General features: G+C 41.6%; 1 long non-coding RNA gene across 1 annotated transcript; it reads left to right on the forward strand.

Moving 5' to 3' along the window:
- Window positions 1-1,681: 1,681 nt before the first annotated feature.
- LOC127568738 (uncharacterized) lies at window positions 1,682-18,962 on the forward strand. The gene is made up of 3 exons (XR_007956062.1): window positions 1,682-1,837; window positions 4,975-5,068; window positions 18,720-18,962. It is a non-coding gene; the product is annotated as an uncharacterized LOC127568738 (long non-coding RNA).
- The last annotated feature ends 4,697 nt before the right edge of the window (window positions 18,963-23,659 follow it).

Here is a 23,659-nt window from a genome sequence, read left to right on the forward strand (position 1 = left end):
ACAGATTGTTAATGGATCTAGAGTAAAATAAGCTATGGAGGGCCGGGTGATACCTATCCTGAGATCACACACTATGGTAAAGAAAGCCTACACAGATTTATTACTCAGTAGGCAGTATCCATGGACTTTGAGTAACACTCAGCTAGTCTGTGGAAATGGATTAGTCTCTTCTAACATTTTGTTTTGCCGGTTAATGTTTACAAACAATTAGGAGATTTAGAAAATTCCTGTCAATAATGCTTGGAGATTTATCCTGTTACAAAAACAATTGCTTTGCATGTGACTTTTACCAGTTTGAGTGCATTGGCTAAAGTGCAGATTTATTTTACTTCCCATACATCAAGCAAGTAAGATGATAAAGAAATTTTATTGTCATGGAACCTTTCTTGATCTCAAGCTGTCTGACATGTTTGGTTAGCAATAAGATATTTTTTGGACTGTAGTCACAGTTTTACTAAGAAACACAAGATCCCCAATGGTGATCAGCCGATCTGTGTGGTTGACTCAGAAGAATACTACACATCTTTAGACTAGTGCTGTGCAATCTTTTAAGTCCTTCTGGGAGGGCAGATGGAGCTTTGGGCTAATGTCTCATCTAATTATTTAAGGACTGAACAAAGTGTCAACCTAGATTTTCCATACTGTTACAGTATTAGAGCTCATATAATGGTGTAGTTAACTACAATTTATAGTTACTTATGCCATTGTATGGTTGCCAATGCAATCTGCCACTTCAAGATTGAAGACAAAAAAACGAGGAAATGAGCTGGGAGACTGCAGCTGCTCTAAGGGGAAATTGCAGCATGTAACCAAGTGAAAGGTTATTTTTTTCCAGTACTCTGGTTACTCGTGCATTTGTAAAATGGATCAAGATGTACTGTCATGTGACTGGGCTCGAAATTATAGAACTGCCCTTTAATAGTATTAAACCAGAGTCACCTTTCACTATTTCAGCTACAGTGGGTGTTGCTACTGAATGAATGGATGCCGCAGTGAAAGGAGGGGACCAAGGCCACTTCCAGCAGGATAGGGACACCTGGAGAGGCTGTTTAAGAATAGTGCCTGCACGAGACTGGATCTTGTGTATGGGAGCTTCTGAGATTTCCCCAGTGCCACAACCAGGCAGTCCTGGCAGAAGGCTGCCAGAAAGGTCTCAGTAAGGACACGAGTCCAGTTTTGGGAAGCCTACACTTTGATGAAACTTGCAATGTAGGCAAAAGCCTGAACTCAGTCTTCCCGACCCAGTTCACAGAAGGGCAAATAGGGGACATAATTTTAAGGTGATTGGTGGAAGGTGTAAAGGGGATGTCAGAGGTAAGTTTTTTTTTACACAGAGAGTGGTGGGTGCATGGAACGCACTGCCAGCAGAGGTTGTGGGGGTAGATACATTAGGGACATATAAGAGAATCTCAGATAGACACATAAATGATAGAAAAATAGGGGGCTATGTGGGAGGGAAGGGTTAGATGGATTGTAGAGCAGGATAAAATGTTGGCACAACATTGTGGGCTAAAGGGTTTGTACTGTGTTGTAGTGTTCTATGTTCTATGAAGTCTCCTGTCTTTGAGTCAGCAGTTTGTGTCACTTCCCTAAAGCCACAGAGAACACAAGCAAAGAGTCACAAAGATTAGTATTAGCGATCTGGAATAAAACGAGGTCAGGAAGGCAAGAATAATGATGACCCTGATCAACACGGGGAAAGCAGCCAAGGCATATTTGTGAGGTTGTGCTGGAGGTCACAAGCAATCACACTCTTAAGACGAAGGATGTAATTTGAATGCTTATACTTTAAATAATGCAGTTTCAGGAAAACGGGGCAGTGAAACTTTGCTAATCTGTGAGTAAACTATCATTTTTTCAGAAATATGATGTTAATATTCTCAGTGTAAATGCATTTTGTGTATTGCACCACTATTGAGATCATTTGGGGAGCTTTACACAGGAAGGGAGGTGCTAGGTACAATCAAATTTCCCATCAGCAGTTTAGGACATCCAGTAATGAGTCCAAATTTGCCTTCTTCCAAGTTAAGCCAATTTTCAAGTGTGCACCACGGTATCTTTTGAAAAACTGAAGAAAGGTAGATGTGGAAATTTGAAATAGCACAGAAAATACTCAGCAGGTCAAGCAGCATCTGTGAAAAGAGAAGCAGAATTAATGTTTGAGTTCAGTAATTCTTCATGGCACCAAGTAAATCTCCATCCCAAACTTTCTTCTTCATACATAAGTAAGGCAAGATTGTGGTGGGAAATTTGTGGTGAACAGTCATCAACCTGAGATGTTAACAGTATTTCTCTCTGCACAGATGCTGCTTGGCCTGCTAACTATTCCCATATTTTCTGTTTGTCTTGCTTTTTCTTTTGGAGTAGTGTGACAAATATTTAGGCCTCCCTTGCTGGTGTGTGTTTGTGATTATAGAATCATAGAGTTATAGAGAAACCACAGCATCCTCCCTGCTAGTCCTAGTTCCCCACGTTCGGCCCATAACCCTCCAAGCCTCTCCCCTCCGTGTACCTATCCAAATGCCTCTTAAGTGTTCCAATTGTACCTGCCTCAACCACTTCGTCTGGCAGCTCAGTGTAAAGTGTAAAGTGTAAAGACTGAGTGTAACACTGAGTGTTACCCTCAGTGTAAAGAAGTTGCCTCTCAGATCTCTTTTAAATCTCTCCCCTCTTTATCTTGTATCTGTGCCCTCTAGTTTTGGACTCCGCAACCCTGGGGAAAAGACTATGACCGTCCACCATATCCAAAGCCCTCATAATTTTATAAATTTCTATGAGGTCTCCTCTCATTCTCCTACGCTCCAAGGAATAAAGATCCAATGTGGCCAACCTCTCCCTATAACTCAGGTCCTCTAGTCCAGGTAGCATCCTTGTAAATCTCTTCTGCACCCTCTCCAGCTTGACAATGTCTTTCCTATAACAGAGTGACCAAAACTGTACACAATACTCCAAGTGCGGCCTCACCAACGACTAGAATAACTGCAACATAATGTTCCTACTCCTAAACTTGACACCCTGACTGATGAAGGCCAGCATGCTAAATGCCTTCACCACCACCCTGTCTACTTGCATGGCTACTTTCAGCAACCTGTACACTTGTACTCCCAGGTCTCTCTGTTCCACATCACTCGTCAGTACCCTGCCATTCACTGTACAAGTCCTAACCTGGTTTGAATGTCCAAAATGTATCACATCACACTTATCCAAGTTGAAATCCATTTACCATCCCTCAGCCCATATCCCTAACTGATCAAGATCTCTTTGCAATTCAGTGAAGCAGGTTACAATATCAACAAGACTCCCTCATTTAGTATCATCAGCGAACTTGCTAATCATGCCATGTACATTTATATCCAAATCATTTACATACATAATGAATAGCAGATGTCCCAACACTGACCCCTGGGGCATCCCACTAGTTACAGGCCTCCAGTTGGAGAAAGGACCTTCAACCATCACCCTCAGCTTCCTTTTGTTGAGCCAATTCTTAATCCACCTTGCTGGCTCCCCCCGAATTCCATGTGACTTAACCTTCCAGATCAGCCTGCCATGCCGGACATTGTCAAAGGCCATGCTAAAGTCCACATAGACAACATCCACTGCCCTACCTTCATCTATCCCTTTAGTTACCTCTTCGAAAAACTCCAAAAGATTCATCAGACATGACCTCCCATGCACAAAACCATGTTGCATGTTCCTGATCAGCCTTTGACTATCTAAGTGATGGTAGATTTTATCCCTCAGAATTCCCTCCAGTAATTCCCTAAAACTGGAGTCAGGATCATCAGCCTGTAGTTACCCAGCCTGTCCTTGCTATCCTTCTTGAACAAAGGAACAACATTAGCCACCTTCCAGTCTTCTGGAACTTCGCCAGTGCTAACAACAAAGTAAATATCTCTACAAGGCCCTCGCCGATTTCCTCCCTGGCCTTCCATAACGTCCAGGGGTGCATTTGGTGGGGATTTGCCCACCTTTATGCACTTCAAGGCTGCCAATACCTCCTTGCTCATAGTAAGCAAATGATCCAAGACCTCACTAGTTATTATCCTCATTTCTTTGGCATTGTAATTGGATTGACTGGGTTATCTATTCCAGAATCTTGTTTTTCATTTTGATGTTGAGGCTGGCTCATAATTGGATCTGGCCAGCCATCACGTATTAAAACTTAATGTTTGCATAACCTAGCACTTATCTTGTTGGGACAGGAGCTTAATTCAAAACAAAGTTGGGGAATATTGTTGCTGGACTGGTATCAACTCAATTCAGACAAATATTTCATTTTAGGAGAACTGCAATATCCATTTTATTTGCTTTCTGATTGAAAATGGTGATGCTAACAGACAGCTCTGACTGTCCTCTACTCTCACACTGACACATCTAATTGGGGACTAAACAATATATCAACAGAGAAAACCTTGAGCTACTGGAATTCATATTTTAAGACTCAAAAGGAAAAATTCTGAGGTTTAGTGAGTTTCTCTCCAAGATTCATCAGGCTAATTCCTTATCCTCAAGGGTTGTCCTACAAGAGAGGCTTAAAAAGTTGGGTCTGTACTGTTTGCAGTTCAGAACAATGAGGGGTGATCTTATTGAATTATGTGGGGGCTTAACGGATGTTAAGATGTTTTCATTAATGGGAGAATCTTGAACGAGGAGACATAATTTCAAGATAAGGGCATGGTAATTTAAAACCAAGGTACATAGAAATTTATTTTTGCAGAGGGTGATAAATCATTGGAATTCTGTACCCAGAGAGTTGTGGAAGCTAACTCATTAGAAGTATTTAAATTGGAAGTAGATACATTTTTGGAAGGTTGAGGGATGAGGGCTATGGGGAACTGGCACACAGGAGGAGTTGAAATCTGTGGCAGATTGAATGGCAGGGTAGGCTTGAGGGGCCAAGTGTGCTACTCCTGCTCCTATTTTCTTGTGTTCTTGCATGTTCCTGGAAATGTTAATGACATTTGTGTTTAGCTTCTCCAGTTCACCGGCAGCATTTGTGGCATGACTCCAGGCAGTCTTTCTGATACTGCTGTGACTATGACTCAGGATCACACTGCTCATCCAGGTGAGAGAAAGGAGAGAGCGCTCCTGAGGGTGGTGCCCCAGTACTAGCATGAGAAGATGTCTTTTTAATGTTTTAGAAGGGGCGGGGGGTGCAGAAGATCCACGAGGTAGATGCCCCAGAAATTATTTAGACCTCAGCAAAAGCTGATGCAATCAACCAGTTGTGGTCCCAACAAGAGGCAGGCAAGATTTAGAGTTCAGAATGGGAATAGGGTACTGGAGTTCACTGCCCAATTTTGGCAACATTCCAGCACAATCTTGCCTCACTTATCAATGAACCAGACAGATCGGGTTTGGAACTTTGCCAACTGCAATGATTCTTCCATGATCCCAGCCCCGGTCTGCTGTGTCAAGGATCATTAAAATATTTATGGCAGGATCCCAGAGGAAAGTTCTCCCAGTAAGTATTGGTTTTGGTTTATTATTGTTACTTGTACTGAGGTACAGTGAAAAACTTGTCTTGCATACCGTCCTACAGATCAATTCAATAAACAGTGCATTGAGGTAGTACAGGGTAAAAACAACAGAATACAGAGTAAAGTGTCACAGAGTATACTTAGTGACATAGAGTTTAAATTTAAAAGAGTAGAATGATTATAGTAAAAGTAATGAGTTAGATCTGCAATGAGGTCACCACGCTCTGGTGCCATCTTGTTTACCAATGACTTTCCCCATGAGAATCAATCCAATCCTCCAGGGTAGGCATTCATAACAAATCACCCGCACCTACCACAATAGTTCCCAAACCAATCGCGGACTTGACTTGTGGTGAATGAAGGAGGACCCTTCACCTGCAGGTTCAGCAGAAGTGCCCTCTACCTTGTAGTGTGTGGGTAAAAGCTGCCAAAGTAGGTTAGTGAAACTGGAAGTAGCAGCAAGTCTGCTATAGTGCTGGGTAACAAGTCGCAGTAATCATAGCTGCCAGGGTTATCAGCTTGAATTCTTCTCACTACAATCCATACTACTGCTGTCATTCTTTCAAGCCATGTCCTCACTTAAGTAACAAATGTTAAAGCCAGTGTTTAAGAAAATCCAAAGAACTCTGTTCCACATGTTATATTAGACTCAACAAACAATAAAGAACCCCAAAATATTAAAGTTCAATCAAGTACTACTTTCAATTCTGTTGCTTAATTTAAGACATCTGACCATTCAAATTTTTAGTATGAAGTAATTTGCTTTCTATTGTCACTTATCCTGCTTAATTTGAATCATTGAATAATTTCCCCCAATTAAGAGCAAGAGAGATTTTGGATTATCAGGAGCAGAGAGTCAAAATAAGGACTGGGAAATTTTATCCAACACGAACAGAAATATTAGTTGGTTAAAGATAGAGCTGGTTCTCTCCTGGCCCTAGGAATTTGAAGATCCTTAACGCAAATGCCAAGCCCATTGAAGTCACTGTGTATATCTCCCAGAGGTTCTTCACTGCGATCCATGTGGTCAATGTACACCCACAGTGCTACTTAGTGGGAAATCCTGGGATTTTGACTGAGCAACAATGGTGATTTATTTCCAAGGCAGGATGGTGTGTGAATTTGAGGGGAGTTGGAGATGGTGGCATTTTCATGGGCCTTTTTTCCCTTGTCCTTCTGGGTGACAGAGCTCATTGGTTTGTGATGTGCTTTTGAAGAAGTCTTGGTAAATTGATGCAATCAGATTCCCAGTTTTGGTTTTGCCCAGGGACCTCTTGGCTCCAGATCTCATCATAGGCTTGGTTCAGTCATGGAATGAAGAGTGCAATTCAAGTGCTGAAGTGAAAATGACTGCCCTCGACATCAGGGCAGTGTTTCCCAAGGACTACTGAGGTCAATGGGCATTAAGGGGAAAGCACACTAATAGCTGGAATCATACCTCACATAAAGGAAGATGATTGTGGTTGTTGGAGATCAATCATCCTGGCTCCAAGGACATCACTGCAGGTATCATTACTACGGTGGTCTAGGCCCAACTATCCTCATCAATGACCTTCCTTCCATCATATGGTCAAAAGTAGAGGAGATCTTTGTTGATAGCTGCATAATGTTCAATTCTATTCTTAGCTAGTCACAAATGAACCAGCTCATGCCTTCATGGAAGACCTCAAAAACATTCAGGCAAAGCCTGATAGGTGACAAGTACCATTTGTACCAAAAAAGTGCAAGGTAAAACATCTCCAACCAGTGAGAGTCTAATCACGTGCCTTTGACGTTTCCCCCCTTTTATTGGGATGTGGGTATCTCTGCCAAGGTCAGCATTTATTGCCCATCCCGAATGGTCATTGAGAAAGCCGTGGTGAGCCACTTTCTTGATTTGTTGCAATCCTTCTGGAAAGGCTTTCCCACAGTTTTATTTGACAGGGAGTTCCAGGATTTTGACCCATTGATGTTGAAGGAATAGCGGTTAGCATAACGTTATTACAGCACCAGCGACCTGGGTTCAATTCCCGTCTCTGTCTGTAAGGAGTTTGTACGTTCTCCCCGTGTGTCTGCGTGGGTTTCCTCTTGGTGCTCCGGTTTCCTCCCACATTCCAAAGGCGTACGGGTTAGGAAGTTGTGGACATGCTATGTTGGCACCAGAAGCATGGCAACACTTGCAGGCTGCCCCCAGAACACTCTACGCAGAAGATGCATTTCACTGTGTGTTTCAATGTACATATGACTAATAAAGATACTGTATCTTATCTTATCTATTATGTTCCCAGGTCAGGAGGATATGCAACTTGGAGGGAAAACTGTCGAAATTGGTGTTCAATGCACCTCATAAAGAACCTAAGGGGCAGCTGTAAACTACTTGTTCACCTTCATGTACTTACCTAGCTTCCTTTTATAACGTCAAAATTCCTGCAAACCATATATATTAAATCATAATGTCTCTGCACATTTAAGCCATGATGTTCTTTTTTAAAGGACATTTAATCTTAATTGTTAACAACCAGTTCTAAAACCTCTTTGCAAAGAATCACTCAAGTGGCATATATTTTTAACATTACTGCCACTCCTTTGTTACACCAGACACATTAGGTTGCATTTTAGGAATGCACAGACAGCCCAGGCACCAAGTATGCAAGTACTATAATAAGAGTCCATGCTTTTTCCAATTACTCTGGCCTCCCTGTGTTGTGGCAGTCTGAGTTGTTTAGATTTTCAATTACATTCTCATGAGCAACAACTAAAACACCTGACCCCCATCTTCACGTTTCCATGGCAATAGATGGCAACTAGTTTGTACAACCTTGGCAAGATGATTTGAGGAGAAGTGATGACAGTATAAAAGCCAAGAATAGCGTGACCATCTGGGCACACTGGATGGCAGAGAGGCACAGGGATCACTTACAAAGAAGAATACAAATTAAAAGGAGCTTGCCCTGCAGTGAGAATTTCTCTGAAAGATGAAAACTTTGCTAGCAAAATGCCTTGTGATCTGTTTTGATTAAACATACACAGACCAGGCATGTGATGGGTCAAAGAGTAAGGGGAAGAAATGGGCTAACTAAGTTTGCAGGCCTTAAGGCAACTATTAAGAAAGGGGCCAGTCTGGTTTATTTTACTGTCACTGAGAAGTTACTGACTAGTCCCTTCAGGTGAGACAGAGCTTCACCTGCACCTCCCTTAATATCATCTACTACATTTGGTGCTCCAAGAATGGCCTCCTCTACAGTGGTGAGACCAAACACAGACTAGGTGACTGTTTCGCAGAACACCTGCGCTCTGTCCCTATGTTCCTTCAGCATCATAGTGTTTTTCATCTGGATTCCAGCATCTGCAGTCCTTTGTTTTCTTGTTACCAACTACAGATTGACGGAGTGGTTGGTCTTTCCTGCTGGGTGATGCAGAGGTGCCCTGCTCACTGCTGGGGTGCAGCCTCTCACAATCTGAGCTTGTAGGAAACCCCGTTTGACAGTCATGGCTACATCTTTCCCTCAATGGCCACTGTCGATCGAGGTGTTGAGCTTGGAAAAAGAGGGCATCGCTGACTTCCTTGAGGTAGGCTGATCAATGTGACAGGATGCCAGAAGCTATGGCCTGGAAACAAGTCAACACAAAAAGAATTGAACAGCCATGCTTACTTGGACTATCTCAGCAACACATGGCCAACCTCCATTTTCAGCCTTTGATTTCCCTCCCACAGCAGCAGCTGGTGGGATCAATCTTGTCCTTTTGATGTGCCTCACATGAGCTAAACTGTTCTCCCTCCCTTGCCAACCTCAAGTCTCCCCATTCTTTCTGAGCCCTCATTCCATATCCCTGCTTTATGCCTTTCCTCACTCTGGACCTCAGGTTTCTCACTGCATCCTTTCTCATCGCCCCTTCTCTTCTCGCCACTCCCCAGCAGCTGAGGAACACCCCCTTTTGGCAGCCTGGCAACCAATGGGGCTGTATGAGGAAGTGGAGAGAACATTTATTTTACTTGGGTCCTGCCATTCATTTAGATTTCATGAGCATAACACTGCAACCTCCTTCCCCAGTCCCTCCACCACACACCCCTCCTGTCTCCCTGTAATATCGGGGCTTTAATCTACATTGAAAACATAAATGTGGCTAAAGTGGATTACACAGTAAATTGTGCAGTACAATTAACCAGTACCTATTTTCCCTGGTTCAGGGTGCACACAAGATACACACTTATTCCTCATTATTGTTACTTTAGCATTCAGACCACACTTGGAGTATTGTGTTCAATTCTGGTCACCTCATTATAGGAAGGATGTGGAAGCTTTAGAGATGGTGCAGAGGAGATTTACCATGATGCTGCCTGGATTAGAGAGCATGTCTTATGAGGATAGGTTGAGTGAACTAGGGCTTTTCTCTTTGGAGCTAAAGAGGACGAGCAGTGACTTGATAGAGGTGTACAAGTTGATGAGAGGCATAGATCAAGTGGACAGTCAGAGACCTTCTTCCCCAGGGTGAAAATGGCTAACACGAGGGGGCATAATTTTAAGATGATTGGAGGAAGGTATAAGGAGGATGTCAGAGGTAATTTTTTTTACACACAGAGAGTGGTGGGTGTGTGGAACACACTGCCAGCAGAGGTTGTGGAGGTAAATACATTCGTGACATTTAAGAGACTCTTAGATAGCCACATGAATGATAGAAAAATGGAGGGTTATGTGGGAGGGAAGGATTAGATAGATCTTAGAGCAGGATAAAATGTTGGCACAATATCATGGGCTGAAGGGCCTGTACTGTGTTGTAATATTCTATGTTCTCCCAAGTCACAGTCACCCAGGCAATAGATGACCTGTTTATTCCTTCTGTTTTCTGCCCATTAACCAATCCTCAATCCACACCAGTGTATGAACCCCTGTTAATAACTGTGTGGCACCTCACCTGAGGCTTTCTGAAAGTCTAAATACACCACTGCCACTGGATCCTCCTTATTTATTCTGTTTGTTACAATCTCAAAACCCTGAGATTTGTTAAACACAATTTCCCTGACGTAATCCACACCAACTCTCTTCCCTCCTATTATTATATTCTTAATGTCAGAGATCATTGGGTTAGATCCCTATAGTCAGCTTTCTTTGGCGTGATAGGAAATTTGCCACTGACTGCAAATTCCAGCATTGAAAGATGGACAAATGAATTAGGAATATGATAGGCCAGCCCTTCAGTTCTGCTCTGCTACTTAATAAAATCAGACAGATTTGATTGTATCTGAACTCTGCATTCCTGTCAACCCCTTTGCTCATCAGATATCTATCCAGCTCAGTTTTAAGGATATTCACTCTACTTCAACTGCCCTTTATAGAAAGAGTTCCAAAGATACATACCCTTAGAGAGAAGGATTTTTGCCTCATTGTTGTTTCAAATGGGCGACACATTTTTTTAAGCAATGAATTCATGTTTCGAGATTCTCTCACAAGCAAACATTCTCTCCACGTTTACTCTGCCAAAGCACCTCACAACCTTTTCTGTTTCAGTCAAGTTCCCCCTCATGCTTCCAAACTCAAGCAGAAAGTTTTCAACTTTCCTCATAAGACAACCCACCCATTCCATGTATCCGTCTAATAAACCTTCTCTAAACCACTTCCAATGTATTAACATCCCTGTTTGATTGAGGAGAATACCATACACAGTACTGCAGCTGTGGTCTCACCAATCCCACAGATAGATTCATAGAGTTATACAGCACGGAAATGGGGCTTTCTGCCCAACTTGTCCCTGTTGACCAAGATGCCCATAATACTCTGAACTTTTCCTATCCATATACTGTCCAAATGTCTTAAACGTTGTAATTGTTCCTGCCTCTACCACCACCTCTGCAGTTCGCCACTCTCTGTGAGAAAAACTTGCATATCAGATTCCCATCTACCCCGCCGATAGTTGAAGCTTAACTGGCCACTTTAACAATAAATGAATTTCATTAGCTAATTTAAACTTGGGTGGTGGTCCACGTTCCCCAGAATCCATCTATCAATATGCAGCAGACTTAGCACTGTGCTGGGACATGTTATCACTACAAAGCTTCAAGGAAAGAAAATGGGCAGGAATCAACACTGGTCAGTGAAAAGGGAAGACAGAGCACAGCTACTGATCTTCCATAAAACTCGTAAACTAATTGGCAATTTTACCATACCTTTCCCCATTTAAAAAAAATACAGCCTAGTGATTTTATCAGCTCCAGGTTCAATTGATTTAAAGTATTGGCATCCACAATACCAAATTCTGACATCCCTGGATCAATAAGTTTTCAACAGAGGAGGAAAGGAATTGAAGTGAATAATACAAGTAATCTGTCAGTGAATTCCTTACATCATATATCATCTTAACTGCCTAAATGCTCAGACAATTTTAACAATTCTTCTTTGGTATACTGTCTTTTGAATTAAATCTGTGCCGCATTAGCAGGCATTTTTAAACCCATTTTGGGAAACTAATTGGTTTGTGATTGTTCAAGCAATTCTCCATGGATCATCACCTGTAAGAGACAAGCAGTTGCTGAAAAAGCTTCTTTTGAGAATAGACATTTATTTATATGCAATAATAACATTCAGAGACCTTCCTCCAATGCAATGACCCGAGGAAGAAGATCCATACCCTGAAATTACTCCAGGCCTTTGCAATAACATTACACATTACCCTGACTGACATTGTTTATGCTTTCAAGTTCAAGTTGAAGTTTATTGTCATATGCATGCAGACCCAGGGTATAAATGCCATGAAGATTAGCTTTTTGCAGCAGCAGCGCCGTACATTACAATCATGACAAATAAATTAACATAAATTAAACATAACTTACACGACCAACTAAACAAAAATAAACACAGCAACATTAGTGCAAATTGAGGGGAATATAGCCTGAGGTAGAATTTAATGTCATCGTAGACATTTGAAGAAAATACTGAAGTTGTATCAATTGAAAGGTCTTCTGAAAAGCATGGAAATCTTTGGAGTTTTATAGAGTAAAAGAAAATCATAGACACCAGTGGTTCATGAGTAAGTGGTAACCACTGGGTTCAGCAGGGATCTAACCTTCTGGATTAAACAAAAGCAATGGGTTAATAGGAGCCCAACCCTCCAGCCTCATCCTTCTGTTCCCCCACCCCATGAATTCCAAGGCTTCATAAAATTACCGTATCTTTCTCTTCTGGATAAAGTTTGTTTTACTGTTGTCGTGATTATCTTGTAACCAAAATTTATTTGTCATTATAATTAGAGTCAGGTTTATTATCATTGACTTGCATGCCATGAAATTTGTTGTTTTGCAGCAGCAGTACAGTGCAGACATAAAATTACTATAAATTACAAAATAAATAAATAGTGCAGAAAAAAAAGGAATAATGAAATAGTGTTCGTGTGTTCATGGACCGTTCAGAAATCTGATGTCAGGGGAAGAAGCTGTTCCTAAATTGTTGAGTGTGGGTCTTCAGGCTCCTGTACCTCCTCCCTGATGGTAGTAATGAGAAGAGGGCATGTCCCGGATAGGGAGGGTCCTTAGTGATAGATGCCACCTTCTTGAGGCACCGCCTCTTGAAGATATCTTCAATGGTGGGGAGATTTGTGCCCATGATGGAGCTGGCTGAGTCTACAAGCTTCTGCAGCCTCTTGCAATCCTGTGCATTGGAACCTCCATACCAGGTTGTGATGCAACCAGTCAGAATCCTCTCGACTGTACATCTATAGAAATTAGCAAGAGTCTTTGGTGACATACCAAATCTCCTCAAATTCCTAATGAAGTAGAGCTGCTGGCATGCTTCCTTAGTGATTGCATCAATGCGTTGGGCCCAGGATAGATCCCCCGAGATGCTGCTGCCCAGTAACTTGAAGCTGCTCACCCATTCCACCACTGACCCCTCAGTGAGGACCGATGTGTGTTCTCCTAACTTCCCCTTCGTGAAGTCAACAATCATCTCCTTGGTCTTGCTGATGTTGAGTGCGAGGTTATTGTTGCAACACCACTCAATCAGTTGAACTATCTCACTCCTGTACGCCTCCTCATCACCAGCTGAGATTCTGCCAACAGTGGTGTCATCTGTGAATTTATAGATGGTGTTTGAGCTGTGCTTAGCCACAGAGTCATGAGTGTAGAGAGAGCAGAGTTGTGGGCTAAGCACGCATCCTTGAGGTGCGCTTGTGTTGATTGTCAGTGAGATGGAGATGTCATTACTGATCTGCACTGACCGTGGTCTCCCAATAAGGAAGCTGAGGATCCATTTGCAGAGTGAGGTACAGAAGCCCAGGATTTGATGCTGTTTGTTTAATAGTGAGGGGATGACGGTGTTGAAGGCCAAGCTGCAGTTGATAAACAGCAGCCTGACATATGCTTTGTTGTTGTCTCAGTGCTCCAAAGCAGAGTGGAGAGCCAAAGAGATTGTGTCTGCTGTAGACCTGTTGTGGCAGGAGGCAAAATGCAGCAGGTCCAGGTCCTTGCCATAGTTAATTCTGGCCATAACCAACCTCTCATCACAGTAGATGTGAGTGCTACTGGGCGATAGTCATTGAGGCAGCCCACCCGGTTCTTCTTGGGCACCTCTGTGATTGCTGCCCTTTTGAAGCAGGTGGGAACCTCAGACCGCAGCAGTGAGAGGTTGAAGATGTCCTTGAACACTCCAGCCAGTTGGTCGGCATCAGTTTTCAGTATCCGGCCAGGTACACCATCAGGGTCTGACACCCTGTGAGGGTTCACTCTCTGAAGGATGTTCTGACATCGGCCTCCAAGACAGAGATCACAGGGTCGCCAGATGCTGTGGGGATTTGCACAGATGTAGTGTATATGTAGCGTAATTAAGATGGGTACCAATCACAGCCAGAAAGGATACAAAGCCATATTAAACTATTGATACACCAGGCCAAGCCACTGGAAATAATATTGAGTATTTGGGTGAATAATAAATCAGGACATCAGATCATTTTGAGCCAGATTTCAGAGTTTCAGGACATGTCATTGTGTTTGCATTTGGTTAGATACTGTAAGTCTCTGCACCCTTCAACCCAAAATAATCTTCCCACAGAATGTGAGTTGATATCAGCACCGTGACAGATAGATGACGGCAATTAATTGAGCTTCTCTTTAACCAATCAAATTGGATGATCAAGAAATAAACAAGGGACGCAAAAAGGGGGGAAGTTAAAGGAGATGAATTCAAAGTCAAAATAGGTGAAGTATGAAAATTGAAGAGAGGGATAGAAAGTCTGGATTAAAAGAAAAAAAGGGACAATGAAAAAATAGAAAAACAATCTAAATGTTAAAATCTTCCAAAGCAATTCACAAACTGTACAGATTAACATGCAACCTAATTAGGAGCAGGAGTAACCACTCGATCCCTCAAACCTGCTCTGCCATTTAATAAGACCATGGCTGATCTGAATCTGTACAAGAGTAAAAAGTAACCCCTCCCCCAATTGCAACTGTGACCAGAAGAACCCCTCCCTCATCCCACCCTCACTGTTCAAAATACCTCCCCTCCTCCACCTTACAAACATTTTACTAGCTGGGACAGGTCCACTGTGTTCCTAGAAGTGGCCTCTTGCCATTTGAACTCCTGATCTTATCCAGGAGCCAGTTATTGATCCTCACCTTCCGTACCATCTGTATCAAAATAAGAGGAGTTAAAAGGACCCCGACCCTCCAACCCTGTCATTCTCCCCCCCACTTCCCATGAACCCCAACATTTTATAAAATTGCAGTTTTTATTTTGCTTTTGGATAAAGTTTGGCATATTGTGCTCCCCCAAACTACTACATAAACTAACATTTCTCTCTTTCTCAGTTCTGATGGTGTCCCAGCCCTGAAATGTTGACCGTTTCTCTTTCCACAGATGTTGCCTGACTTGCTGAGCATTTTCTGTTTCAGATTTCTAGTTTTTCTTTATTTTAATTTACAGGTAATTCTCAAACAGTGCCTTGCAAAAAGACCTGGTCCGAGGTTAAGGATCGAGTTGACATAAACTTCCAGAGATAAATGAGCCAGTTTTAGGTTTGCACACTAATATTACGGATTCAGTCAATTTTGAGGACAAGAATGCTGACAACTCTTGGGGGTAACTCAATTTCAACATCTCAGGGGGAACTTGCAAGATGTTTGCAAAGACATAGAAAGGAGAACTAAAGAAATGGAACAAGTAAGATTACTTCCAGTATTACAAATTTTGAGATTTAAGGTTGGTTGAAATAAATTCTTCAATATCAGATCTGGCATGGTGTCACAGCTGCTATTCTGCTAGTTACTGGATTGTGCTGTGATATAGTTTGGAGTTTCTAGTTGACAATTAGCTCACAAGTTCTGATGCATCACTTTCTTGACTTTGTTTATTAGGATTTTTGAGTGGCATTTTCACTCATTGTAGTGAAAACTGGAAGAATTCCATAATTTGCATTCGTTAACCACCACCAAGTGGTCAAACTACACCACACCGGCATTGATAATTGGTTTATTATTGTCACATGTACAGAGATACAGTGAAAAACTGTGTTTTGCATGCCTTCCATACAGATCATTTCAAAACAAGTACATCAAGAGAGTGCAAAGAGAAAAGTAATTAAAGAATGCAGGATATTGTGATACAGTTACAGAGAAAGTACAGTGCAAGTAGACAATCAGGTACAAGATAGATTGTGAGATCAAGAGTTCATCTTTATCGTACAAGAGATCTGTTCAAAAGTCTTATAAGAGCAGGATAGAAGCAATAGATTTAAAAACCCCAACAGATTTACTACATCACGGGCACATCCCTTCCCCACTATCGGTAGTATCCACAGGAGGCGCTGCCTCAAGAAGGCAACATCCATCATCAAAGATCCCCACCATCTGTGCCATGCCACCTTTTCACAGCTACTATCGGGCAGTCTGAGTCCCACACCACCAGGTTCAAGAACAGCTACTTCCCTTCAACCATTTGATTCTTGAAGCAACCAGCAAAACCCTAATCACCACTACAGTTTAACAACACTATGACTTTGATCACTTTGCACTGAAATGGACTCTTTTTTTTTGGTTCTAATTGTGTTTTTTTCTTGTAAAAGTTGTGTACAAGTTATGTTTATTTTATGTTTTCCTTGTGAATGCTGCTTATCTGATGCTATGTGCCTGTGACGCTGCTGCAATTAAGTTTTTCATTGCACCTGTACACACGTGTACTTGTCAATATGACAAACTCAACTTTAACTTTACCAGCCTTTATGGAAAGGAATATGTCATCATTACTGCTCCAGCCTGACTGTACTTCCTATCCCATTTTATATGATTGACTTTCCACTTCCTAATCGAGCCACCTACCGATTGTAAGAGTAGTTGCTGCAGAAGAAGGGCTGGGCAATAAATAAACTATTGCTGATGTCATCCACACCTCCTGGGCAAGAACTGATCCAATGTTGGAAGTAGACTCCATATCTGAACCCATGCAAGGTTCCACAATCAAATGTACTTCAACATCATAGAGGTGTTGGCGTCATCAGATTAACAGTTAAATCTTCACTAATTAAATTTATGGAAGATGCACAGGTTGGCACGGAAACATCATTTGAAAGCATGCCTGGCAGTGTGCATGCATGTCAACAAGTGCATGCATGACTGTGTAAATGCAGCAATGATCAAACTACCTAAATCCAAGTTACCAAGCTTCCTTGGCCATTGCCCCGGCATCATTCAACATCTTTGTAAAACATTAGGAAGTTCAATTATAATAAAGGCCTTAAAGGTGTTTTGGAAATCTTGGCAAAATTAATCTCATGCAATTAAGTTGTGCTAACCTCAGGAACATAGTAGAGAAGATAAAAGCCCAACTCAGGTTCAGAATGTGTGGACAGGAAGAAGTAATTTTAACACATAAGTGCTTACATTCTGATCTTTCAGAAGTAAAGAATTAAAAGGTTTCAAAAATAATATATCTGGCCTAGAAATTCAGACGTTTGAAAATAGTATTCTTCTCCCGGACTGGAAAAAGCTGCAACTGTTTCTGATCCTCAATTATGGCCCTGTTTTTACACACAACCCAACCGTCCAACAAGTAATGATATCCACCAGCATTTCTACCACACCCATCTACCCACAGACCCCTGGCCATTGATGTCTGGCCCATACCCACCACTCATTCAAGACCCCTAGTCACTGGCCCTCTTTCTTTCCCAATCCCACAGACCCTGCCTTAGTTCAAGATAGCATATTTTCATTTTGCATACTCCATGCTATCCAATAATATTTGCTACTATAAAGAGATAATATCTTTGAATGTTAGTCAAAGACATTGGTTTTAAGGAGTGGCTTAAAAGGAGAAAAGGACGGTAGAGTCAGGGAGGAAAATCTAGATGTCAGCCAGTTTGCTTTACTTGAAGCCTTGAACTTCCAGTGTTGCTGAAGATTGCAGTAGTGTGTCTGTGACCAAAGCAGTTGTTGGAGCACTGTATAATGGCCCAATAGCATATCCAATAGGGCATGAAACAGTTTCTACACTGTAAGCAACACAGTTGGAAAGTGGAATATGTTCAGTTTCATGGCAACAAAGGATGAGAATTTTCCCTTTTTCACCATTGTTTGAGCAGAAAATCTTGGAAACACTCACCTGGATCTGTGCTTGTGTACCTGCGGAATGAGAAACAGTTAACTTTTCAGGTTGAAGACCATTCCTGAGAAGCACTTCATCCAAAGTACTGCAAAATCAGAACGTTGCACTCCCTTTCTTTTACCATAGAATTTCAGTCTGAATAGAGCTGCTCTGAAGCTAATCTTTTTTCAGTGTTGATGACATACTAAACAACAACAGCACTAGAAATGCTGTAACGAAGTACCACTGACTAAAATGAGAATTTTAATTATTTACTTAGAGTTATTAACTTATTTGGAATGCTCTACTTTACAGAATTCAGAGATACCTCTCTTAATAACATTCCTTTCTCTAAAGGGGTAAAAAAATACAGCTTTAAGTTCAAGCTTGGGTCTAATTGTGTCAAGAGTATTTCTTAATAATACATCATGCAAGCTGCCTTCTGAAAGTCATTCAAGATTTGAAGTGTATAGTATTACTTTTATTCCTTTTGTGTTCAGCATCTCAGATGCCACTGTTATTGACACCTGAAGATTACTTCAGAAAGTTCCTAAAAGGTGAAACATCCTTGAGAGAGTAGACACACACATTTCACTTTTCATCAATCACTGACAAAAAAAGCAGATAATATGAAGCTCAATAATGAAACACGGTCAACAGTGAAGCTGATTTTCTATGTTTTTATTTGCAGGATACACCAGAGAAAATCAAAGCTCAGTTCTGTGCTGTCATATACACATTTGATCGAGGAGATGCTTGAAGACCACCAGTGAAGATATCACCCATCATCGGCACAAACCATGTGCTGCTACCCTCACTTTTCCATCCCCTGAATGAATAAACAGAGTATTTTAGGCACAAGGGTAATTGTTGCAGATTTAACTACAGCACCCTCTGGGGGAACTGCAATTCTTTACGGCTGTTCTGTGTTAAAACCGTCATATAAATGCAAATTGGTGCCATTGACTTCATATGAAAAGTCAATTAAAGCAATTGTTTCACGTTTTCTTTCACATTGAACATTATTCTATTTACAATCACATATGAGGAAAGGAGAAGGTCAGTGCAAAACAATTTCAATGTCAAATGATACAACTAGCAGATGAAATGTTTCGCCTTCAGGCTAGTAATTCATCTTGGAACTGGAATTAAACAGGCAGTATTGAAAAAGTCAACTCAAAGTGTAGTGTCTGACATTTAGTTATGATTCAGTCAATGGAATGAATTCTCAAGCATTGAGAATAGTTTCAAATGAAACCAACTCAGTGATACCGACTGGGATGACTGCTCTCTCTTACTGTCTGCATTTCCCCTATTTTGTTTTACTGTTTGTTTGCTTTGTTTCTCCTTCAAAGGGAAGGCAGCTTTCTCAGCCTCACTGGATATATTTTTATCCCTCCCACAGTGATTTATTTTTCAATTATTTTCTCATTTTGCATCTTTTTCCCTGTGCATTGCGGAATAATAATAGTAAAACATTTCTGCAACATTGCCAGCACATTTTAACCAAAAGTTAATCCTGTTTATATTTCTCTGTACGTCATTCAATGTTGTGAGTCCCTGTTTTTCCATTTCTAAGTAACTTTATGCTTACATTTTTGAAGTTGAACATTTAACCACAAAGCAAGCAGTGGCAAAAACAGAAGACTTTTTTTTAAATATGTTGTCAACAGCATAAATATACAACTGGATAACTACAAAGATTACAATATTAATAAGGATTCAATATTGAATGTTGTTAGCTTTCACATTCATGCCTTTACTCCTTTGTTTCTTGCATGGCTTTTGCAAATACTGCCAACCTCTGCTGTAGCAGCCCCCGCATCATGCCCTCCAGTGATCAAGTTATGTATGTCACATGCTGAAGCTATTTATTTTACCTTTTGCACGAGCTCTTTCATTTCTGTTTGCATATAGAAATGAAAGTCTCACACTGGGAAGCTGTGCTGTCAGTAAATGAACTAAAAATCTTCAAAAAAAATTTCCTGCACATTTCCTCGAGTCAGCACAGCTATAACCCACCAATGGCATCAAGACATCAGAAGGAAAAGCTAAACTTTAATCTTGTCTGGTACAAAAATACTGATAATTTAGCACTTCTGGTATTTAATTATCCTTTCAACTTCTTGGTTTTGATTTCTTTCAGACTTCTCTTTGATGCTTGCTTTCCTTTCCTCTGTCCTAGTGACTCAGCTTTACATGTTCAATGTTTTCCCCATTTTTTTTCCTATGCAATTTTTAGACCCTTTACCTTTCTTTGCCCTTTGTATTGGTTCTAATGATCTTTCTCCTTCTACTCTGCATCTCATACATTTTTCACATTTTGATTTTGCATCTATTTAACTTTTTAATTTTAATTTTCACAATCTATTTTTACATGCTGCTGTTTTTGTGGTTCATTTCAGGCAAATAAATCCATTCTAATGGACATTCATGGCTAACCTTTCCAGATAATATTATATGGAATTCACCTCAGAAGCAGCCATTTGCCTTACTTGTCCTTACTGGAGTTCATATTCCACTGAAACTACCTTCAGTCGGCTTTTCCTACCATCCCCTTAAATGCTATGTTCTTTGATTACTCACGTCAGCAACTTCCACACCCTTACTTGTTCATTGGGTAAAAATTTTCTCCTGAATTCCCTGCTGTATTCATTGCTAGTAATTGCCTTTAATTTTCCACCTCCTCAAATGTGGAAACTTTATCTCTGCATCATCCTATTAAAAGCCTTTCAGACCTATAAAGACTTCAATCAGGTCAATTTTAGTTCTCCTCAGTTTGTTTTTATCTCTTCATAGATTTGCATCTATATTTCTTCCTTGCATCTCTTCCACTATATCTGTAGAATAACAATGTTAGTGTAATCAATCCTTTATCTTTCATCTCCATCTTTAAGCATTCTACTTCTAACACAATGATAGTTATGTGCCTTTTTCTCTGAAATTGCATGACCTCTGATTAACACAATTAATCTGCCTCCCTCTTTAGCCTTGCCATCCTTTCTGAATAGGTTATAAGTTATAGTTACATTCTAAACCAGGGAGAGGGGTCTTGATGATGCGGAAGGGAGTGCTGGTAGGGGTAATGTTCTCAAGGTTGTAGATATCAAGATTTTTAGGATGTGTTGAAGTTGTTAAATAATATTAAGACAGATAAATCTCCGGGGCCTGACAGGATTTTCCCCAGGCTGCTTCGAGAGGTGAGGGAGGAGATTGTTGAACCGCTGGTAAGGATCTTTGAGTCCTCGTTGTCCACGGGGGTGGTGCCGGAGGATTGGAGGGTTGCGAATGTTGTCCCCTTGTTCAAAAAAGGTAATAGGGATAGGCCAGGGAATTATAGACTGGTGAGTCTCACGCCTGTGGTGGGTAAGCTGTTAGAAAGGATTCTAAGGGATAGGATTTATGAACACCTTGAGAACCATGGACTGATTAGGGACAGCCAGCATGGCTTTGTGAAGGGAAGATCTTGCCTCACAAGCCTGATAGAATTCTTTGAGGAGGTGACCAGGAAGATTGATGAGGGCAGTGTGGTGGATGTGGTTTACATGGATTTTAGTAAGGCATTTGATAAGGTTCCTCGTGCTAGGCTTCTTCAGAAGGTCAGAGGCCAAGGGATCCAAGGAAGCTTGGCTGTGTGGATTAGGAATTGGCTTGCATGTAGAAAGCAGAGTGTTGTGGTGGAAGGAGTGCCCTCGGATTGGAAGGCAGTGACTAGTGGTGTCCCGCAGGGATCGGTTCTAGGACCTCTACTTTTTGTGATATTTATAGATGACTTAGATGAGGGGGTGGAGGGCTGGGTTAGTAAGTTTGCAGACGACACTAAGATAGGCAGTGTTGTGGATAGTGTGGAGGGCTGTTGGAGCTTACCGAGGGGTATTGATAGGATGCAGAGCTGGGCTGACAAGCGGCAGATGGAGTTCAATCGGGAGAAGTGTGAGGTGGTACACTTTGGAAGGACAAACTCCAGGGCAGAGTACTGGGTGAATGGCAAGGTACTTGGCAGTGTAGAGGAGCAGAGGGATCTGGGGGTTCATATTCACAGTTCATTGAAAGTTACCTCACAGGTGGAAAGAGCAGTTAAGAAGGCCAATGGGATGTTGGCTTTCATAAGTCACGGGATTGAGTTTAAGAACCGCGAGGTGATGATGCAGCTTTACAAAACTCTAGTTAGGCCACACTTAGAGTACTGTGTTCAGTTCTGGTCGCCTCATTATAGGAAGGATGTGGAGGCGTTGGAGAGGGTGCATAGGAGATTTACCAGGATGCTGCCTGGATTGGAGAGTATTGAATATGAGGAGAGGCTTAAGGTGCTAGGGCTTTATTCACTGGAAAGGAGGAGGAAGAGAGGAGACATGATAGAGGTATAAAATACTGAGAGGAATAGATAGAGTAGACAGTCAGTGCCTCCTTCCCAGGGCACAAATGCTCAAGACGAGAGGTCATGGCTTTAAGGTTATGGGTGGGAGGTTCAGGGGAGATTTCAGGGGGAGGTTTTTCACCCAGAGAGTGGTTGGTGCATGGAATGCACTGCCTGGGGTGGTGGTGGAGGCAGATACATTGAACAGGTTCAAGAGCTTGTTGGATAGGCATATGGAGGAGTGTGGGATGGGGGGATATGCGGGAGGAAAGGGTTAGGTAGTGTGAGGGTGGTTTGATGGATGGCACAACATGGTGGGCCGAAGGGCCTGTTTTGTGCTGTATGGTTCTATGGTTCTATGGTTAAATGCAGCTGCACTTCAGCAATCTTCCGTAATTTTTCTTTGAGTTACTTGAAGTCAAATTTTGTTTTATATCAGGTCTGTGAAGCACCTGGGAGCAGTTCATTGCATTGAGGATGGAATAGGCTGTAAATTGCAAGGTGCATAGAAGTATCTATTGAAGAAGCACTGTCGAGGGGAGGTTTTTGTGCACAGCCCCCAGATCCAGATACTTTATCAGGCACAATGCACAAGGCTTGGGTAGGATAAGCCTTACATGGCTAAATTCTCTTCTATGTTTGTCCGCCACTGCAGAGATCACAGAGGAACTGAACTGGGCACTAGGCTGGAGTCTGTGGGGGGAGGAGAGGATGGGAAAGGTATTCAAGGGAGTTAAGATGGGGATGGACATAAGAAGGAGAAGGTCATTGGAAGGGGAGACTGCAGAGTGGTTGGTGAGAAGAGTGAAAATAATCTCAGAGCTGTGGGAGGATGTGAGGTCAGTCTTGGAGATGGTTAAAGACTGGGAGGTTAGTTTACTGAGATAATGGGTTTGGAGAGGCAAACAAAGCAGGAAGTTGAGGTTCATGGAGATGGAAGTGAGCAGTGGCTATGGACACAGCTAATGTTGAGTGGGTGGGTGGGTTACAACTCAATAAGTATGAAATCTTAAAGAAGGAACTCACCTGGAAGATGGATGTATCGTAAATACCAGCAGCAACTCAGGTAGGGTGAAGGCCTTTATATCATCTGGAAAGTAGGTCTCATACTTCTAGTTAACACCCACTTTAGTTTTCCAGGTCTGCTCTGTTCACAGATGATGTAACGACAGTAGAAGTTCTTTTTATATTTCAAAAATAAAACTTTATTCATGATAAAAAATATACATACACAAAAGAATAAACACCGTGCAAAACTTTTTACATTCATGGTC

Source organism: Pristis pectinata, chromosome 3, assembly GCF_009764475.1.
Source record: "Pristis pectinata isolate sPriPec2 chromosome 3, sPriPec2.1.pri, whole genome shotgun sequence".
Taxonomy (NCBI): Eukaryota; Metazoa; Chordata; class Chondrichthyes; order Rhinopristiformes; family Pristidae; genus Pristis; species Pristis pectinata.